Genomic DNA, 22,808 nt, shown 5'->3' with positions numbered 1-22,808 from the left:
ACCGCATCAATAGGAGAATGGATGGAGCCATGTACCATAATATCCTGAGTGATAACCTCCCTCCCTCAGCCAGGACATTAAAAATGGGTCATGGCTGGGTTTCCAGCAAGACAATGACCCAAAACATACAGCCAAGGCAACAAAGGACTGGCTCAAAAACAAGCACATTAAGGTTATGGATTGGCCTAGCCAGTCTCCAGACCTTAATCTCATAGAAAATTTATGGAGGGAGTTGAAGCTGCGAGTTGCCAAGTGACAGCCCCAAAATCTTAATGATTTAGAGATGATCTACAAAGAATTGACCAAAAATCCTCCTGACATGTGCGCAAACCTCATCATCAACTGTAAAAAACGTCTGACTGCTGTGATTGCCAACAAGGGTTTTGCTACCAAGTATTAAGTATTAAGAAATACTTATTTATCACTAAAATATGTAAATAAATTTATATAATTTATACAATGTGATTTTCTGGATTTTATTTTTGATATTCTATCTCTCAATGTTAAAATTAACCTACACTTAAAATTATAGACCATTTATGTGTTGGTCAGTGGGCAAACTTACAAAATGAGCTAGGGATTAAATAACTATTTCCTTCACTGTATATATATTCTGCATGTTATAAAATAATGTAAGATTTGAAGTTTAACTTTCTTTTAGTGCTTTGATTCTTTTGCTTGTCCTACAGGACATGCTATCTCCACTAAAGGGAATGAAATGAGGACAGATTGAATGCGTGATTAGACTTTTAAATCCCCTATATATCTGTATAAATTTTGCTCCTAGGAGGGGGCAATAAATAATTTTGCCAGTTGCACTAATTACTTGTAAGTCTCAAGCATGGTTCAATATTTGAAATATTGCTCATGCACTCAAACAGAATTGCCCCTCTACAGAATATAAGTGATCTTCCACATTTTCACTTTAAAAGTAAGTTTGCTCCCTAGTAGTAACCACATACCACCAAATACCACAATACTAGTACACCATGAAATGCAGAGGAAGCTCTGGAATCAGAGCTCTCCACAGGACTGAACTCGATGATAGGATTCAGGATTTAAATAAAATTTCTATCAAGAAAAACACACAGTTTCCAAAAGGAAACAGATGTATCAGGAAGAATTTGCACAGCTCTGAGTAGTAAAATTTGTGGAATTATGATAAAGCCTTACTAAAATATTCATGTTGGCAAAGTTTTAGTGCCTTTACATAATTAGTGAAGAATAAAACAGAATCCTAAAGCTTGAAAATTATTTAATCTTTAAGTGCTGCTGTAGTTTAAGAACAGATGCTGTGTTACAACTTTTCTACCTTCCACAATAATCATAGGTCCTAGAGGGGCAACATATTTTCTAAAACATTCAATGAATCTGAAATATTCATGTGCATACATTTGAAAAATTTAAGGTGCAGGTTTACATATAATTAAAAAATTCTTGCATCACATGTGCAACCTTTCATTACTAGATATTTTTTGTCAATGTTAGCTATTTTTTCACTGTTGATATTTTACAATACCAAACCCATCCCAATTTAAATTTACCTGCCCATGTGTTAAGAACCCCTAAAATCACCATTAATCTTGTACCCTAAGTAAACGTAAGTCTCTGTATCAACTATTGTGAGATCATCGAAGCTGTAACAAAGGGTGTAGCACAAGCAATAAGAGCTGGGGACATTAAGATAGCATCAGATAGTGGAGGAAAGGGAAGTATATCGGCACATCCATCTGGAATATAAATAAAATCTTTCTTCCTTGCATTTTCTAATTGTTTTTGCTAAGTGAGACCAGCATCTGAAGGTTTGATTTCAATCTGACTAATTATAGCTGCTAATTGGTGCAAGCCTTGTGTATATAGTAGCTCACAATGTTCCACCTCAGTTTTCCTATTAATAAGGGTGTTTAATATATCATAAACACGTTAGGTTCCCTGAGGTTTCATTTTACTATGTTTTAATCTTTTTTTTAAAAAAAGACAGATTTTATTTATATCCTGGATGTATGTGCTGATATAATTCCCTTTCCTCCACTATTTGTCTGTGATCATCAGCGGGTGCAGCACCCTCAAGACAAACTCCATCTGAACCATTGATCCAACCATTTAAAATGTGGTAAGCTCCTGAAACCTCCCTCTCCCTCCTCCCTACCACTACTACATAGCATAAGATGGTGGTATTAAATCCAGTGGTCCATCTTTTTGATGATGTCTCTTATTTCAATTTTTTAAAGCAAAAGAACAGAGTAAAAGAAGAGGTAACTCATGAATTTCTCAGCAGTTGTAGATATGTATTAATCCCTTTCTGACAGCTGAATTACTATCCCGTTCATGTGCACTGGGACTTACTGCCCATGGACGGGATAGTACATCATGGGAGATCAGCCGCGCTCACGGGGGGAGCGTGGTTAATTGTGGCTGGGTGGCAGCTGATTCTCACAGCTGAAACCTGCCACTAAGTGTCAGGAGCAGTCAAAGACCGCTCTTGGCACTTTTTCCCCTGGATCACTGCGATCAAACATCATTGCAGCATTCCGGAGCCAACACAGGGGCTGACAACCCCTCGGCCTTTGGATCAGTCCAGATCGCTGTTATGGTAACCCGATGTCATCTTTTCTCAGGTTGTCAGAGCTGAGAAACTTCCTGTCATGTGCAGCGCATGTCAGGAAGTCTCTCAGGTTAATGTACAGAAACTGAAGAGCTGACAGCTTCTATAGCATGTAGATCTGCATGCTATAGAAGTGATCAGCCTGCACAAAATGAGTTTCCCATAGTGGGACAAAGTGTAAGGGCTCATAATCACTTGTGAGAGACTCACACGATTCTCATGCGAGTGTCTCGCATGAAAACCTGACACTGCCACCAGCACTCGGACAGGAGCATGTGGTTGCATAGAAATACATGTAGCTGCACGCTAAGGTCCGAGTGCCGGTGGCAGTGCCAGGTTTTCATGCGAGAGACTCGCACAAGAATCGTGCGAGTCTCTCGCAAGTGAGTATGAACCCTTAAAGTAAGAATTAAATAAAAAAATTAAATAATTGTAAAAATATTTTAAAAAATAATACAAAATTCAATATTTATTCCATCAATAAATAAACATTTGAACTAAAAAAGTAAACAATGAAAGAACACATATTTACTGTAGTATTGTCGCGTCCATAACGACCCGACCTATAAAACTGTCCCATTAGTTAACCCCTTTAGTGAACAACATTAATAAGAAAACAAGGCATAAAAGCAATGCTTTATCACCCTACTGCTGAACAAAAAGTGTAATAATGCGATCAAAAAGATGGATATTAATAAACATGGTACCACTGAAGCCGTCATCTTGTCCTGCAAAAAACAAGATGCTATATAGCTCCATAACCAGAAAAATAAAAAAATTATAGCTCTCAGAATAAACCGATGCAAAATAATTATTTTTTATACAAAATAATTTTTATTGTATGAAAGCACAAAAGCATAAAGCAAAAAAAGATTTTGGTTCCAAAATTGTGCTGATGTAAAGTAGTCATGTGGGCAATGTTATTTATTAACTATTTTGTGTGACATATTTCTCTGTTTTAAGGACATGAAAATTCAAAGTTGGAAAATTGTGAAATTTTCAAAATTTTTGCCAAATTTCTTCTATTTTCACAAATAAACACAAGTCATATCAATAAATTTTATCACTATCATGAAGTACAATATGATCTGATTATTATATGGAAGGGGACAGAGGATGAAGCTGCACAGTTAATAAAGAAGCTAAATAATAACACCTGGGGGATTACCTTTACATCACAAATTAATAAAGAAAAAATGTTTTTTCTTGATCAGCCATAGTGGGAAAAAAATTATTACAAAAACCCACTTTAAAAAGGTAGATTCAAATGGCTTTTTAGATTTCAACAGTGCACATTACAAGAAGTGGAAGGTTAATATACCCCACAGCCAATTTTTTCGCATAAGAAAGAATAGTACGAGAGAATCTGATTATGTAGCTCAGTCTAAAATTCTAAAAAGAAAAGTTGAGGAAAAAACATACCCCAAAAATTTGATAAATAGTGCATATAGGGATAGCAAAGTAAAAACACAGGAGGAATGTTTAAAAGGAAAAAATAGGAAGGGGGATAATTTGACTATTCGTAAAGAAAAAAGTGATGATTGCTGGAAATTGAATTTTATGACAACATCCAACAGGGGAAATAAAGTCTTAAGAACTGTGCTTTCAAAATATTGGTATATCTTGAAGCGTGACCCTGTTTTGGGAAAACATCTCCCTGATAAACCAGGGATTACATATAGAAGGGGAAAACTTAGAAAAATTGGGTGGCCCCCAGTAATTTAAAAAAACAGTTGGTTTCAAAAGGATAAAACATTAAAAAAGTACTGATCAATTTTTTTGTGGTGTTTCTCAAGGAGCCGGAGTTTTTAAATGCACCTCTAAAAAATGTTGTACCTGTGGGATCCTAGATCACGGGGCTAAAACTATCAAATGTAATAGTACTGGTGAGGTGTTTGAGATTTCACAAAGACTCACCTGTAGCAGTGATTTGGTTGTATATGTCATCACATGCAGTTGCGGTTTGCAATATGTGGGACGCACCGTGCAGACACTGCGGTCCCGCATTAATGGTCACAGAAATAGAGCAAAAAATGGCTTTTTAAAACATTGTCTCTCAAGACATCTGCTAATTAAAAATAACAACATTTTTAACATAAAAGTAACTCCGGTGGAACAGATACCCTATGGTGTTGCAAATAGGAATGCTCTTTAAACCGGAAAGAAACGTTTTGGATATATCGTCTGGGAACATTATATCCAAATGGACTGAATGATATCATAGAGAGAGTTTGAACGATGCCTTTTTTTTCTGGGTTTTTTTTTCTCTTCTTCTTCTTGCATCTCTGTTGTCAAGGTTTGATCAATCAGTGGGTGTGTTCCTGAACATGGTCCACACCCTAAATCAAGTTTCAGAGACTGGGATAAAAGTTTGCTGCTATACATAAGTGTAACTGAATTTTATACTATTAGGATTTGTACTGTGTTTTTATGATACCTGATGAAGGATATACACTGTGTCCGAAACACGTTGTATCTCCTCTTTTTTAACGAATCAAATAAAAAAAATATGAAATATCATCTTTGGATGTGAGTCCTGGGAAGTGCTGCCATTCATGGGCTGGATGTGCCTTTCTTGATGAAGTACAATGTGTCATGAGAAAACATTGTCAGTAGAGTTGAGCGAAATGGGTTGGTCAAATTCAAAAATACCCGACTTTAGCTAAAGTCTGGTTTCGCCGATCGAAACCCGACCATAGCGTGAGGTCGGCCATGAGGTCGCCGATCAGAGCGCCAAAGTCGCGTTTCAAATAATGCTTCCAGTGCCTTTTCTCAGCCAATGATGGAGAACGCACACTGTAGGCAACGCGATGACATGGGCAGTGGCCACCACCATCTTAGAGAAGGGCATTGAAGTGATTGGCTGGCTTTGTGTAGGGTCACAGTGGGTATAAAAGGCCATGACTGCTGACCGCCATCTTACTTCTGACGATCTTACAATAGGGAGAGGTGCTGCTGCTGATTCTGAATAGGGAGAGCGTTAGGCAGGGAAGAAGAAAAACAAAATTGCTTCTGATGATAGCGCTTTTCACTGTACAGTAAGTGTGCAGTGAAAGGAGAGGATTTTTGTTGTGTGCAGCAGCGCTGGTGGTGATTAGGCTGCTTTTTAAGACTACCTGCTAGCTGCAATGCTGTGTGCACACTGGTGCTCAAACTCCGTTTTTCAAAGCACTCCAACTTTATTATTTTGTTCTGGTGAGTTACTGAGCGTTAATTTTTTCACACACAGTATAGCGGTGTACGCTCCTCACACACTATCGTGTACCGGCTGGTATCATGGACAAATAGAAGCTATCTGGGTGTGACTCTGGAAAAACAAGCCGAGGAGATTTTCCATTTTTCCAGACCTACACCTTAGACAGCTGTCCGCTTTTCAAACAGTTTTGTATATCTGCTGTTTGATTACGGTCAAAACTAGACAGAGACAGCGTGTGTCAGTCCGTATACAAATAGATTGAGATTAGCAATTTTCCATACACACACCGTATAGCGGTGTATGCTCCTCACACACTACCGTGTACCGCCGTGTATCACGGACAAATAGAAGCTATTTGTGTGTGACTCTGGAAAAACAAGCTGAGGAGATTCTCCATTTTTCCAGACCTACACCTTATAGAGCTGTAAGCTTTTCAAAAATTTTCGTATATCTGTTGTTTGATAACGGTCAAAACTAGACAGAGACAGCGTGTGTCAGTCCGTATACAAATAGACGGAGATTGACAATTTTCCATAAACACACGGTATAGCGGTGTACGCTCCTCACACACTACCGTGTACTGGATGGTATCACAGACAAATAGAAGCTATCTGTGTGTGACTCTGGAAAAACAAGCCGAGGAGATTTTCCATTTTTCCAGACCTACACCTTAGACAGCTGTAAGCTTTTCAAACAGTTTTGTATATCTGTTGTTTGATAACGGTCAAAAATAGACAGAGACAGCATGTGTCAGTCCATATACAAATAGACGGAGATTGACAATTTTCCATACACACACGGTATAGCGGTGTACGCTCCTCACACACTACCGTGTACCGGATGGTATCATGGACAAATAGAAGCTATCTGGGTGTGACTCTGGAAAAACAAGCCAAGGAGATTCTCCATTTTTCCAGACCTACACCTTATAGAGCTGTCTGCTTTTCAAACAGTTTCGTATATCTGCTGTTCGATAACGGTCAAAACTAGACAGAGACAGCATGTGTCAGTCCGTATAAAAATAGATGGAGATTGACAATTTTCCATACACACACCGTATAGAGCTGTCCGATTCTCAATCAGTATTGTATATCTGCCGTTCGCATTACAGTCACATCTATACAGAGTCAGCGTGTGTGTGTGACACTCCGTAAATACATATACAGAGATTGTTAGTTAGTTACACAAAAAACGTATACAGCTGTACACTTCTAATACAGTTCCGTATATCTGCTTGTTGGATTACGGTCAAATACATACTGTGAGAGCATCTGTGACTAACAAAATATATTCGTAGATTTAATTTATTTAATACACCTTACACAGGTGGATGCTCCTCATACAGTACCATCTCTCTGCTGGTATTTTTGGTACATTTTCCCAAACATGAGGAAGTATGGTGGAAGAGGCCGCGGACGTGGGAAGGGGGGCGCAGCTGGTACTGATGGTGGTGGTGCATCAACTGGTTCTGGCAAAAGCACAATAGCAGCTAAGGCAGGAGGTGTTGAGCTTGCGTCATTGTCTGGCCCAAGAAGGCCTGTAAGGTTACCTTTTCTTGGAGTAGGAAAACCACTTTTAAAGCCAGAGGATCAGGAACAGGTTTTGGCGTACAACGTTCGAAACCTGCAAGCACAGAGTCATCAGTGCAGGGTTCTGGTCAGGAAAAACACCTTTCCTTGTGTCCTTCATCCCCACCAAAAGTTAAGGAGGCAGCAGCCCACACTTCAGATTACTCTATGGAGCTTTTTTCACATACTATGCCTGGGTTATCCACTCAAATCCTGAATTCCCCAGTCCAAGATGAATCTGACAAGGAGTGCACTGATGCACAGCCACTGCTAGATGATTCTGCTGGTACATTGACCCAGAGCACTACATTAGCCTCGCAGTCTATTGAGCCAGAATCTGACCCTGGTGAAACTCAGGTGCCCCTTCCCGCATACTATACCACCTTACACGGTGACACAGAGGAAGATAAAGAGGAAGGTGCAGATGACTTTGAAGTGGAGGTGATGGATGACCCAGTTCTTGACCTGGATTGGCATCCTTTGGGGGAGGAGGGTGGCGCTGGCAATAGTTCAGATAAGGAGAAGGATCCGCAGCAGGCATTGACATAGCAGAAGCGGTTATCTGGCAGGCCCGTAGCTGTCCAAAAACATGGGCCAAAAACAAAAAGAGTTGCAGGACAGCTTGGCCAGACAGTCAACTTAGCACAGCGTGCAATGTTATGAATGAGTCACCAAGGAGGAAAAAACAAAAAGCAAGCTAAGCCCAGAAAACCAGAGAGGTTGGTAACTAGCAGATTGCAGACCCCTGATCCTATCCACAACAACTAGCAGTAGCCGTGGAGCATGCCTACAGTGGTCCTAGACGCCTCGTCACGGCCGGAGAACTAAATAAGCCTAAAGAAAGAAAGGGAAAATCTAAACTGCCCCAGAGCAGACCCCAAAGCAATAGACAGCCCCCAACATGTATTGTCGGTGAAACAAGATGAAAACACAGACACAGGTAGAAAGATAGGCTGAGCAAACGATGGGGCCCTCGCTAACTAGAAAGGACAGGAAAGAAAAGCTGCTGTCTGCAATCACGCAAAAAACCCTGTCAAAAAGAATGTCCAACACGTCTGATAGAAAAAGGCCCTGAAGTCGCTAGACTTCAAATCACTATATCAGCACTCAGGTATATTCTGAAGACAGAGCAAAAGTGATCAACTGATCAGAGACAAAATGGGGATTCAGCCCAGTCCCAGCCAGGGCTGGCTGAATACAAAAACTAAGTAAACCAGACAAAAACTCATATGAGCAATAGCAGAGAAAACTTAGCTTTAGGAAGGCAGGAACCAAACTGGAAACCAGAAGCCACAGTCAGGAAAAATCACCAGCAAGAAACTAGGGAGTCGGCTGCCTTAAATCCAATCAGAAACTCCTGATGTCCAATCGCAGTCCTCTTCCTCAGGTGACCAGACTCTGCCATTTAGATCATCTTCATTACCTCCCTTCACCAACAGAGGGAGTCCAGATAGAGAACTCACTACTCCTCTGTCAGCACAGCCAGCTCCATAACCCTCATCAGAAGCCAGAGGCAAACCCGAAAATGAGCTATCAACAGTGCAAGGCCAGAAAATGTATACCATAGTAGGAAGAGTGCAGTGTGGCACTTCTTTGTCAAAAATCCTACTGATGAGGCAAAGGTTATCTGTAAGAAGTGTGGAAGGACCTTTAGCCGAGGTAAACAACTCAGAAATTTGAATTCCAGTTGCATGCTTAGACATTTAATCAACATGCACTTGCAAGCATGGATGGACTACAAAACCTCAGGTAGCACATGTGCACCTGCTCCGACTGAAGGTAGCCAGCAACGCTCCATCGCTTCCCCCACTGTAAGACCACCACCACCATTAAGCACACCACCAGCACTAACTGTTAAGGTATCGTCGCAAGGCCAAAGCACTCAGGAAATCACAATGGTTTTGCAACACAACACTGAATCTAGGCCATCACCACCAATACCATCACCAACCCCCTCTCACTTCATCCGGTCCACCGCTACATCCCCCATATGCAGCTCTCCAGTCCAGCTCACCCTACCAGACACTCTGAGTAGGACAAGAAAGTACTCATCCTCTCATCCGCGTACACTGTGTTTGAACGTCTACATTGCCAAACTAATCTCATTTGAGATGATGCCCTACCGTTTGGTTGAAAGTGAAGCTTTCCGCGAGCTCATGGCCTAAGCTGTCCCACACTATGACCTACCCAGTCGGCACTTCTTTTCTCGAAAAGCCATCCCTGCCCTCCACCGGCATGTGAAAGACTGCATTGTTTATGCACTAAAACAGTCAGTGAGTGGAAAGGTGAACCTCACAACAGATGCATGGACCAGTAGGCATGGCCAGGACTGTTACTTGTCCATCACTGCGCACTTGGTTAATGTGGTGGATGCAGGCTCCACAGGGGACAGCGGCGGTGGAACAGTGCTGCCTAGCCCATGGTATAGGAAACAGTTGGCAGTAGGCTTTCGACCCTCCTCCTCCTTCTTCAGCGAAAGCTCGTCCACAGAGCAAAGTCGCACGAGCACTCCATCCGCAGCTGACAGTGTTGCACACGAGGTGTCCCACTATCGAACAGCTAGTGGTAAGTGTCAGCAGGCTGTGTTAAAGATGATGTCTTTGGGCAACAACAGACACACCGCAGAGGTACTGGCCGACTACTTGCAGCGGAAAACTGAGTCATGGCTGGTCAGTCTACATCTTGAGGCAGGCAAGGTAGTCAGTGATAACAGCTGCAATTTTGTGGCAGCCATAGCCTGTGCAAAACTCACACACATACCTTGCCTGGCTCACACTTTGAACCTGGTGGTGCAGTGCTTCCTTAATAATTATCCGGAGTTAAGATCCCTGCTACTTAAGGTGCGAAGACTGTGCTCGCATATCCGTCGCTCAAACGTCCACTCGACTCGTATGCAGAAGCTGCAGCGATTGCTCCACCTCCCCAAGCACTGTCTAATCATAGACATTGCAACAAGGTAGAATTCCACCCTGCACATGGTTGAGAGGTTGTGCGAACAGAGGCATGCTGTAACGCATTTGTGGGAGGATACACAGGCAGGCAGTTTGAGGGAAGACATGGAATTGTCGGGTGTGCTGTGGTCAAAGCTGAAAGACCTCTGCAAAGTCCTTCAGTGTTTTGAGGAATGCACACGGCTGGTAAGCGCAGACGACGCCATCATAAGCATGAGCAGCACACTTATGCATCTGCTTATGCAAAGTTTGACGCACATTAAGGATCAGGCGTCTGCAGCAGAGGAGGAGGAGGGAAACCTTGATGACAGTAAGCCGTTGCCTGGTCAGGGAACTGTCCTGGACGAGGTGGATGAAGAAGAGGAGGAGGAGGATGAAGGGGATGATTATTTTGGGCAGGAGGATGCTTCTCAGGGGGCAAGAGAAAATATTGGCATTCCAAGGTCAGGTACAGTGTTTGTTCGTGACTGTAGGGATGTGGATTTGCCAGAAAGTGCTCCTACACCCAGCAGTGGCAGTGCAGCATTGACACCTGGAACATTGGTCCACATGTGCGATTATGCCTTGAGCATCCTAAAAAGGGACCCTTGCATTGCCAAAATGATGAGGGATGATGACTACTGGCTGGCCAGTATCCTCGATCCATGCTACAAAGGTAAATTACACAACATCATGCCACAGGAGAACCTAGAGATAATATTGGCAAACAAACAAGCAACTCTGGTAAACCATTTGTTTGAGGCTTTCCCAGCACACAGCAGTGGTGCTGGTTCTCCGACGAGCCATAGTGGCCACAATGGCAGAGGTGTTCCTGGTGCACACAGCCGATCTGGCGTTGGAGACAGGGGTTTAATGACCATATTGTGGAATGATTTCTCAAGTACCGCTCACATGACTGCTAATACTGCATCAATTAAAAGTGACAGGAGACAGCGGTTGTCAACTATGGTTACAAACTACTTCTCCCATATCGATGTTCTCCCTCACAGGTCATTCCCCTTTGACTATTGGGCCTCTAAACTGGACACCTGGCCTGAATTGGCACAATATGCCTCACAGGAGCTCGCTTGCCCTGCTGCTAGTGTGCTATCTGAAAGAGTCTTCAGTGCTGCTGGATCAATCCTGACCGAAAAAAGGACCCGTCTGTCAACCCAAAATGTTGATGATCTAACCTTCAATAAAATGAACCATGCATGGGTTTCCAAGGATTTTGTCCCACCTTCCCCTGATGACACATAGGTTGCCAGAAAACGGCCTCGCTTTTGTCCTCCTCTTTCTTGGACTTGCCCAATTCCACCCTTTGCAGCTGCTGAATGTCCAGCCAACACATCAACATATGCCATTTTATAAACTTCCCTAAGTGGGCTGCCCACCCACCACCCAATGGCTGGGGTCAACACCTGGTGCACCCGGGCAAGTGCCGTTGCTCTGAACAGGTGGATGGGCCCACTGATGGCCGACGGCACTGGCACAGGGCCCCTCATAGTACAATACAGTGTCTCTGATGGTGGGGGGGCCCACTCACTGTCAGACACACCAGCGTACTATGAGGGGCCCTGTGCCAGTACCGTCGATCACGAGTGTGCCCCCCCTGCTTGGTCATGGCCACAGCACTTGCAAGTTGCAACACTTACCTCTCAATGCTCTACTGCTGTGTAGTTTAGGCAGTTAAATCCTTCACTTGAAATTTGGTGTATTGATCGATGATGGTTAAGATGTACAGTAGCTATGGCCTGTCCTGCTGGCCTCTACCTTCAGATGATCAACACTGTATACAGCTGTACGCTTCTGATACAGTAACCTTTTTCGCTATTTAGATTCTGGTGTAATCCATAATGAGCCTGTGAACGTCTGTCTGTTACTCCAGCAATATATTTGGAGCTTTAAGATTACCCCAACACTGTATGAGCTAGGCACTCAAAAATAAGCCTTCAACTAGCCCCAGATCCCAAGAAATGGAGACGCCATGGGTATCAGAATATAGAGCCATTTTTTTGAACCACTTAAATAAAGAAGAACCCATACATGTTTGGTATCCATGACCGCATAATGACCTGGAGAATTCTATTAGCTTGTTAGTTTTAGCATTTAGAGGACAAGGTAAATAAAAAAAAACCAAAAACTGTAATTTCACTTTTTTGCAATTTCACCACATTTGGAATTTTTTTTCCTCTTTCCAGTACCCGTTACAGTAAAATCAGTGGTGTCATTCAAAAGTACAACTTGTCTTTCAAAAACAAGAATGCAAACGTTTATATTGCTGGAAAAATTAAAAAGTTATGGCTCTGGGAAAAAGGGAAGCAAAAATCAAAACTTCAAAGATAGAAAATCTCAAGGTGGTGAAGGGGTTTAACTAAAAACATTAAGCAGATTTCCTATTCAAAACGAGCCAGAATTCTGGTATACATGCTGTGAGTCACATTTATTAGTGTTGCAGACATTTTTTGTGCCTCACTCAACTATGGGTCATTGATTTTCCAAAAAGTGTGTATAGATTTATATGAACCATATTTGTCCAAAATTTTAGGGTGAAAATATGTCTTTTATTCCAACCAAGTGGTGGCTTAATGTTAGACAAACCAGTTCTTTTCCAACTGTGAGTCTACCCTCACCATTAAGTTTCCAGCTAGCTGTTGGACGGGCACAGCATGGGAGGAAGTTTTCATAAAAGTGATCATATTCACGGTAATCCTTCTATGGCTCCAGTAATCTCTAATTTTAGAACATAATTTATTTTGTTTGTATTTTACTGTTATATTGGGTATAGGAGAGAAAAATGTTAGAAAATGAAGAGAGATTTTTTATTTTAGCATATGTCTCCACTACAAATGGTGAGGCTTTGTCAACATCTTGGTCTGATGGTTGAGGCCAAGGCTTTACTTTGATCTTCCATGAGAGGACTAAAAAATGTTTTCAAAGCTCTGTACAAAAATGCTTATAAATGTAACAAATGTTACAATGGTTACAATGGCATTCAGGAGTCTCTTGATAGCAGTTGTTATACTGTAGTGCAATATAATTTAGCATTATTATAGAATCACACAAAGAAGCTCGCATTAAGTTTTCTTTAATGGCCTTCATGATTCTCATTTATAAAAAATACCTTAAAGTATATTAAGAAAATGCATCTGTCCTGCAAATCCGCTGTTTTTTTAACCCTTCATTGGCTGAGCCAATTTTGACCTTAATGATCTGAGGAGCATTGCGGCTTTAAGTCTCCTCATCTCGACATGCTTAGCATGTCATTCTCCGCAAGGGAAAATGATACTTCTTGAATATCGACCTTAATGATCAAGTCAATTTTTACAATTTTGACCACTGTTGCTTTATGAGGTTATGGAATGCTTCAACGGATGCCACTGATTCTGAGAAAGCTTTTTCGTAACATATTGTACTTCATGTTAATGGTAACATTTCTTAAATTTGACTTGCGTTTTTTTATGAAAAAATCATAAATTTGGCAAAAATTTTGAAAATTTAGCAATTTTCAAGCTTTTAATTTTTGTGCCCTTAAATCAGAGCGTGGTGTCCCACAAAATAGTTAATAAATTACATTTACAACATGCCTACTTTACATTATCACAATTTTGGAAACATATTTTTTGCTAGGACGTTATAAGGGTTAAAAGTTGACCAGTAAATTCTCATTTTTCCAACAAAATTTACAAAACCATTGTTTTAGGGACCACCTCACATTTGATGTGAGTTTGGGGGGTCAATATGACAGAAAATATCCAAAAGTGACACCAATCTAAAAACTGCACCCCTCAAGGTGCTCAAAGCCACATTCAAGAAGTATATTAACCCTTTAGGTGCTTCATGAGAACTAAAGCAATGTGGAAGGAAAGGAAATTAAGATTTTACTTTTTTCACCAAAAAATTATTTTGGAACCCAACTTTTTTATTTTCAAAATGGAATCAGGAGAAAATAGACCACAAAATTTGTTGTGCAATTTCTCCTGAGCATGTTGATACCCCGTATGTGAGGGAAAGCAACTGTTTGGGTGCATGGCAGCGCTCAGAAAGGAGGGAGCACAGTTTGACTTTTTGAAGGCAAAATTGGCTGGAATCAATGGCAGGCACCATGTCACAATTGGAGACCTTCTGATGTACCTAAACAGTGGATACCCCCCAATTCTAACTCCAACCCTAACACAGCCCTAACCCCAACCCACCTCTAACCCTAATCCCAACCCTAACTGTAATTCAAACCCTAACCACAACCATAACCCTAACCCCAACATCACAATAACCCCAACACCATAACTATAACCCCAACCGTAACCTCAATACAACCCTAACCCCAACACAACCCTAACCCCAACCCTAAACCTAACCCCATCCCTAACCATTGCCCCAACTCTAATCCAAGCATTAAGTCTAACCCAAGCTCTAATCCTAACCTTAGCCCATCCCCAAACCTAGCTCTAACTCCAACCCTAACCTTGGCCCCAACCCTAGCCCAAGCTCTAACCCCAGCCCTTACCCTAGCCCAAATTTAACCTTATCTCTAACCCCAACCCTAACCCTAGCCCCAACCATAACCCTAACTGCAAAGAATGGAAAAAAATACATTTTATGCTATTTTTACCTCACTGAGAAGGTGATGAAGGGAGTTTGATTTACTACTTTTTTATTTTGATCACTCTGATAGGGTCTATCACAGCGATCAAAATGAACCAATTGGAAAAATTTCCTATTGTTGTCGGGTGCCTTCTGGGCAGGCGCATTTCGCATGGGCCTGCCTTTTTCTGCTAGAAGACGTCGAGGGCCAGAGGATGGAGATAGAGGGTCTGTCCGGGGATGGCGGGAATGCTCAGGGGACCCCACTTCTCTCTCATCTGGTATGCTAGATCATATGAGAGGAGAGAGAAATGAATGGGAAGTCAAACTTTTTTTGGGATGGAGACGGTAAAAACCAGTCTCTCATCAGACCAGAGAATCTTATGTCTCATAGTCTGGGAGTCCTTCATGTGTTTTTTAGGAAACAATATGTGGGCTTTGCACTGAGGTGAGGTTTTCATCATGCCACTCTGCCATAAAGGCCCTACTGGTGGAGGGCTGCAGTGATAGATGACTTTGTGGAAGTTTTTCCCATCTCCCTACTGCATCTGTGGAGCTCAGACACTGTGATCTTAGGGTTCTTCTTTACCTCTCTCACCAAGGCTCTTCTCCCACGATTGCTCAGTTTGGCTGGATGGCCAGGTCTAGGAAGACTTATGGCTGTCCCAAACTTCTTCCATTTAAGAATTATGGAGGCCAATGTGCTCTTAGGAACCTTGAGTACTGCAGAAATTCTTTTGTAACCTTGGCCAGATGTGTGCCTTGCCTCAATTCTGTTTCTTAGCTCCTTATTTATTTATTTATTTTACTCATTTATAGAGCACCATTAATTCCACAGCGCTTTGAAGACATTATTGGCACTATCCTCAATGGGGCTCACAATCTAAATTCTTTATCAGTATGTTTTGGAATGTGGGAGGAAACCCATGCAAACACGAGAAGAACATGCAAACTCATTGCAGATGTTGTCCAAGGCTGCAGTTCTAACCACTGAGCCACCGTGCCACCCAGTTCCTTTGACCTCATGATTCACATTTGGTCTGACATGCACTGTGAGGTCTTATATAGAAGGGTGTGTGCCTTTACAAATCAATCAGTTTAATTAAGCACAGTTGGACTCCAATGAAGGAGTAGAACCATCCCAAGAAGGATCACAAGGAAATGGACAGCATGTGACTTAACTAGGAGTGTATGAACAAAGGGTCTGAATACTTATGATCATGTGATATTTCAGTTTTTCTTTATTAATACATTTGCAAAAATTTCTACATTTCTGGGTTTTTTTAATTCAAGAGATGGTGTGCAGAGTGTCCAGTAATTAGAAAAAAATGAACATTTTTGAATTTACAAAATGGCTGCAATGAAATAAATAGTGAAAAATTTAAAGGTTTCTGAATACCTTCCTTACCTACTGTATGTTAGACACATAAGGCTTTCATGTGATGTAACATTCGATACCATAGAAACAAAAAATATCACAAAGCCAAAGAAATCTCAACAGTCCCTCGTACATGAAACCGTGCAAGAAAAGTACACCATTGTTGAGAACAATGGCAATTCACATGGGGATCAAACTAGTGCAGAAGTACTAATTGAGTGAGAGAGTCAGAAGACATTCCACTGTGCTGTGCTGCCTCTCTGAGCCATTCTCAGGACAGTCAGTGCAGAGAGAGGAAGAGAGTGAGGTTGTAGTAAGGGGAGTTACTCTGTGTATTTTAGGAGGAAAGTAGTGAACTGGAGTTCATTGAGAGATATCGTGAACAGCATCGCTGGAGGGGAAATACAGGAGTCGAAGCCATTGGACATGAAAGAAACAATGTGAGTACAAAGAGAAAAGGGGGGAGGAGAGTGTAAAGGTGTATGAGAATATAATTAGTTCAGGAAAGATTGATGCACTTGATAAGAAGTGGTGACCATTTAGAGACGTGCAAGGGTTGTGTATCAATCAGTAGCGCTGCTGGCATAGTAAAGGAGGAGAACAATAGATAGCTGGGAGAAGCGGTTTCTTTAGAAGTGATAAATAAGTGTGACCCATGAAAAGGCATTAGGGACAATTCATTAAATTATGGTGGCTCTTAAAATAATTGTGTTAGCATGTCTCTGTTCAGCATGTCTGCGGCAAAACTAGATGAGAAACAACTCCTACACAATTATTATAAGAACTAACTACTACACTGGTGCCTCTACGAATTCTCTGAAATGCACTAACCAGGACAATTTGATTAATTCCCAATTATGGAAGAGCAAACCTGAATGGTAAAATTGGTGTCTGTACTGGACACCTGGTGTCCGTTATCCAAACTCAAACACTGACCTTTTTAATGTATGTCTGGTTTCCTGTTCGGGTTCGCTAGTCTAATTAAGGTTGTTGAAAGGCTACAGCACAGCCAATCAACAAGCTTTTAGACTGTGGGCCAGTTACGGAATCATCAAAGTCATGCCAAGTATTGGCATGGCTGTTATTGGCCAGCACAGCATGTGACCCAGCCTGTACAAAATTATGAATTCCACTACCATTCTCCTCTCATTAGTGTAGAGATGGGACACAGCTGGAGTGAATGACAGACTGTGACTGTGCACTCTGCAGAAAAGATGCTACGTGTACTCTGCAACCCAAATCTGTAGGAGTACTGTGGCAAAAGTCGCTGTGCGTACTCTGCACCCTCAGCCTGTGAAAAGAATGTGCCTTTAAGCAGCTGTGTGTATTCTCCCCCCTACCTGTTGCAGTACTTTCCCTTTAAGCTGCTGTGTGTACTCTACCTGCCCCACCTGTGGGAGTACTGTACCGTTAAGCTGCTGTGTGTTTTCTAGTAGTTGGAAATAAATAATTGGCATCAGCTGTCTTGTTTTTGTTTCTAGAACAAAGAAATATTTTTCTAGACCGGTGTGTTTTTTTTCTTTAGTCGTCTGGGAAATAAATAAAATTAAAGGCCAAAGAAATAATTTTTCAGGATGGCTGTGTGTTTTCTGCTACTGCTGCAAATAAATAAATCTACTCTTCTGCTATCTCTTTGTAAGTAGTGTTTAGAAAAACCACTTCCAAAAATGAGGACAGGATCAAACAGGGGATATGAACTTGTCCATGGTGGTGCTGATGTAGCTGCTGATGGTTGTGGTGGTGTAGCTGATGTAGGTAGAGGATGTGGTCATTCTGTGCCCTAATGCAACACCCTCCTCTGGTGCCGCAGGCGACCGGACATTATGCATTCTTTTGTAGTGCCAAATACCACTGCACAAATGGTGAGGCCAAAGATGTTGAAAAGGTGTTAGATTGCATAGCTGAGAGTGGCTCCAGTTCCTTTACATTATCTTTGACCTGGTCCACTAAAGAAAGTACAAAGTTGGCACCTCAGGTCCCTGGTAACCTGCTTCCACCTCACCCCCTTGCAAATCAGTCAAACAATCTGAGCCCCAAGTAATGCAGTAGTCCCTTTTGCTTTTTGATAACTCCCCTGGCTGTAGTTCCATGAACATCATATCTGGCCCTGTCCCAGATATGGAAGAGATTTAGTGCACTGATACCCAACAAATTGTTATGTTGGAGGATGAGTACTTGGGAAGGCTAGTGCACACCATCAGTGGACCACCGCATCACATGTCAGATGGTGACGAAACTCAGTTGCCAAATGCAGCATCTTTCTGCAGTGTGCAGACCAGCAAGGAAGGCATGGTTAAGGAATCAGTAGAACATGATCCGAGGGATGATGAGGTTCTAGACCCCACATGGATGCCATCTTAGTGTTGTATGCAGTTCAGAGGAAGAGGAGGTGGCCATGCTGCCACAGAAGCACAGCAAAAGAGGGAGCAGGGTGCTATGGCACAGCAAACAGCCCCTAGCCAGTACATTGGCTGCTCAAATCAGCACAACAAAGACAGCTCAAAAGAGTTCCCTGGCATGGCATTTCTTCAAGAAATGTGCTGCTGAGAAGCGATAGGTGGTTGACACGCAGTGTCTTCAGACCCTGAAGAGAGGCATACATGTTCTGAACCTGAGTACCATCTGTATGACGAGCCATCTGAATTCCAAGCATGAAATGCAGTGGAGTACACACCTTAAAAATCATGACAGATCTGAGTCACCTCCTACTCCCTCTTATGCTGCGATCTCAGCCTCTCCCTCTCACTCATGGTCAACAGGGTCACATGCCTTCCTGCAAAGAGAGGATTGACAGCATCACCACCATCAGTGTCACCAAGAAGCTCCACATAGTCCCATGGAAGTGTTCAGCTTTCCATCCCCCAAACCCTCAAGAGAAAGAGGAGACACCCCCTTATTCACGCACAAGCCGTGGTTCTAAATGACAGTGTTCCCAAATTGTTGGCCTTTGAAATACTGACAATGCGGTTGGTGGAGACATACAGTTTTAAAAACTGGTGTCCTGCAGATGCGGTTTTAGCTGCCACTACCTTTCCAGGCGAGTCATCCTTGCCTTGAACAACCATCTTGCAGATCAAATCAGGTGTTTTCTGCACAATGCAATCAGTGGCAAGGTCCACATAACCACTTATATATGGACTAGTAAGCAAGGCCAGGGATGTTACATCTCCTGAACCGCCCACTGAGTAAATGTATTGGCAGCTGGGACAGAGTTAGAAAGCTTTGTAGCCCATATTCTAGCACCACCGAGGATTGCTAGACATTTATCTGTTCACATTGCCTCCTCCTCCTTCTTCGCTTCCTTCACCAACATCTCATCCAAGCACAGTAAGACCTGCACTACCAACTTCATTACAGCCTGGGGGAAACGACAGCAGGCTGTTCTAAAATTCATCCGTTTAGAGGACAAATTCCACAATGCACAGGAGCTGTGGACTGGGATCAAACAGCAGACATATGAATGGTTGGTGCCTGCGAACCTCAAGCCTGGCCTGATGGTGTGCAATAACGGACAAAATCCATAGCAACTCTTTGCCTAGTTAGTTTGATGCAGATCACTTGCCTGGCGCATGTGCTGTACCTGTTGATGCAGAGTTTTCTGAAAAATTACTCACACATGTCAGAGCTGCTGCTAAAAGTACAGTCAGTGTGTGTGCACTTTCGGCATCCTCACCCAGCAGCTTATCGCTTGTCTGTGCTGCATCATCACTTCTGCTTTCCCACCTTGAATATGATGGAGACTGTGCGAGAAGCAGCAGGCAATAGTGGAGTTTCAGATGCAGCATGCACAGCTGAGTTACTCTGCAGAACAGCACCACTTCATCACCAATGAGTGGGCCTCCATGTGGGATGTGTGTGCTGTCTTGCACTGCTTTGAATTTTTTACCAATATGGACAGCGCTGATAACGTCATCATTAATGTTGCTATACAACTTATATAGCAGCTGGAAAAAACAATTCAGGCCATGATGGAAGAGTTGATGGCACAGGAGGAAGAGGACAGGAGGAAGAGGTGCAGGAGAAGCAGGGATAATTCACATCCTGATCAGGCCTTTCATCCACAGATTGTCATCATTAATATTGCTATACCACTTATATAGCTGCTGGAAAAAACAATTCAGGCCATGATCCATCCACAGATTGCCATCATTAACGTTCCTATACCAGTTATATAGCTGCTGGAAAAAACAATTCAGGCCATGATGGATGAGATGATGGCACAGGAGGAAGAGGACAGGAGGAAGAGGAGCAGGAGAAGCAGAGTTAATTCACACCGTGATCAGGCCTTTCATCCACAGATTGCTCGGAGGGTGGTTTACTGTCAACAGTGACCAGGTACCCAACTGGAGGAGAAGTAGGAGGAGGAACAACTGCTGTGTTCAGAGCAAGGTGGCACACAGATTAGCACACGAGCATCACTAGAGCACGGTTGAGAACGTACAGAAAACAAAGATGATATACTTCCCATAGATGACAGCTTTTCATTACTTTTGGGCAGCCTGGCACACATGAGATGATACAAATTGCAGTGCCTACGCAAAGACAGCAGAGTTGCCCATATTGATACCAATGCAGATTGCTGGGTGGCCATCCTGTTGAATCCCCGCTACTAGGACATTGCGCCATCATTACTTCCATCACTCTTGCGGGAGCATCAAATACGTGAACACAAGCAGACACTGGTAGAGAAACTACTGATAGCTTTCTCACCTGACAACACGGGTTCAGTGGAATAACAAGGCAGGAAGTCACCCAGTAGTTGGGGTATATCCAGCACCTTGAAAGGTAGAGTTAGCATGGCCAAAATGTGGCAAAACTTTATGTGCGCTCCACATCATACAGCACCATATATATGACCATGGCACTACAACACCAACATGTAATAGGGTCCATATTACCAGGAACCAGAGTGACAACAACATGATGGAAGAGTATGTGTCCACATATCTCCAAGTATTAGCAGCTGAGGGAAAGCAGGCGGCTGGAGGCTGATTTAGCGTTCTGGGAAGTGGCCAATAGCCATAAAGGTTCCCAGGCTATTAATATCAGCTCACAGCTGTTTGCTTAGATTTTTCTTTTTATTATAGGGGAGACCCTCCAAAAAATGATGTGGAGTCCCCACTGTATTTACTATTCAGCAAAGGCTAAACAAGTCAGCTGTGGGTTGATATTAATAGTCTAGGAAGGAGCCTTGATATTGGTTCCTTCCCAGACTAAGAACATTAGTACTCAGCTTCCCCATAAAAAGGTGCATCCATAAGATGTGGCAATTCTGGTGCTTAGCCTCGCTCTTCCTACTTGCCCTGGTGCGGTGGCAAGTGGGGTAATAGTTGTGGGGTTGATATCAGCTGTTTTATAGCCATTGACATCAAGCTCAGGGGTTAGTAATGGAGAGGCATCTACAAGACACCCCCATTACTAACCCTATAATCAAATCTAATAAAGACACAGATAGGGTAAAGTCCTTTAATTGAAATAAGCACCCAAAGTCCTTTATTTGAAAAAAACTCCCAGACCTTGTTTTACCCATTTATTTCACAAAATAAAAATAAAGATGCAAAGTTATACTCACCTTTCCGCTGATGATTTATTAATGCCCATGACCCACAACATAATCTGTGATGAAATTTAAATTATCAGCTAATGTGGGGGAAATGTGAAAACATGAACTTGGGTAAAATTTGTTATAAGCTTCAGTTGTGGAAATATGAAAACATGCTCTGTTGTACAATTTGCTATCAGCTTCCCTTGAGGAAATGTGGAAACATGCTCTGTGGGTGAAATTTGTTAGCAACTTCTGTGGGGAAATGTGGAAACAGGCTCTGTGGTTGAAATTTGTTATCAGCTTATGTGGGGAAAATGTGAAAACATTCTTTGGTGCAATTTTCAACTGGACTGTCAGTAGCAAAACTTGCAGCAGATCAACAGATTGATTCAAGATGACACTAAAATCTTTTCATAGGCAGCATTTGTAACGTACGCTACTGGAGCTGACATTGTGGAGTTATTGAGGTACTGTTTCCAATGCTCTGTGGGTGAAATTTGTTAGCTACTTCTGAAGAGATACTGTACCCCATGATTTGTGGGTGAAATAGTTAAATGGACTGGGGGTACCAAGCCTCAGTTTCAGTGGTGGCACTGTTAACATTTTAATATTATTCATTTAATTCCTATTTTGTCATGATTGCTTTGGTGACAGAACCCCTGTAAGTCATTTCCCTATCCACATTTATTTGCATGGTGATTGTCCTGGTTTTGCCCCTATTTTTCTTCCTTTTGCAGCTCTCTAGCCCGTACCCTGACCATTTCACAGCCATTTTACAGCACTGAAGTTTGGGTCACCATTGGCTTATATAGGGTTTGGCGTTCGTGGTCAAGCTCAGGTCTCATCAATATTCCCAATATCCACTGTTCTAAGCGTGTCCTAAGAACACATTTCTTCAGACTGGCCTATTGCCTCATCTCACTTATTAAACTATTCCTGTTTTTCCCTTACAGAATTTTCTTCCAAATCTGATTCTTCATAGCATCCGTTTACGTTGCCTTC

At 42.3% G+C, this 22,808-nt stretch overlaps 1 protein-coding gene across 2 annotated transcripts in view; it reads right to left on the bottom strand.

Moving 5' to 3' along the window:
* Positions 1–22,808, bottom strand: part of SNTG1 (syntrophin gamma 1) — a 957,068-nt gene that overhangs the window by 149,857 nt on the left and 784,403 nt on the right. The gene's annotated exons all lie outside the window — the stretch shown is intronic.

This window comes from Dendrobates tinctorius, unplaced genomic scaffold (genome assembly GCF_039654945.1).
Source record: "Dendrobates tinctorius isolate UK_male_01 unplaced genomic scaffold, ASM3965494v1 ptg000081l, whole genome shotgun sequence".
Classification (NCBI taxonomy): domain Eukaryota; kingdom Metazoa; phylum Chordata; class Amphibia; order Anura; family Dendrobatidae; genus Dendrobates; species Dendrobates tinctorius.
The sequence above is the reverse complement of the archived record's forward strand: the minus strand, read 5'-3'. Positions and strand labels throughout refer to the sequence as shown.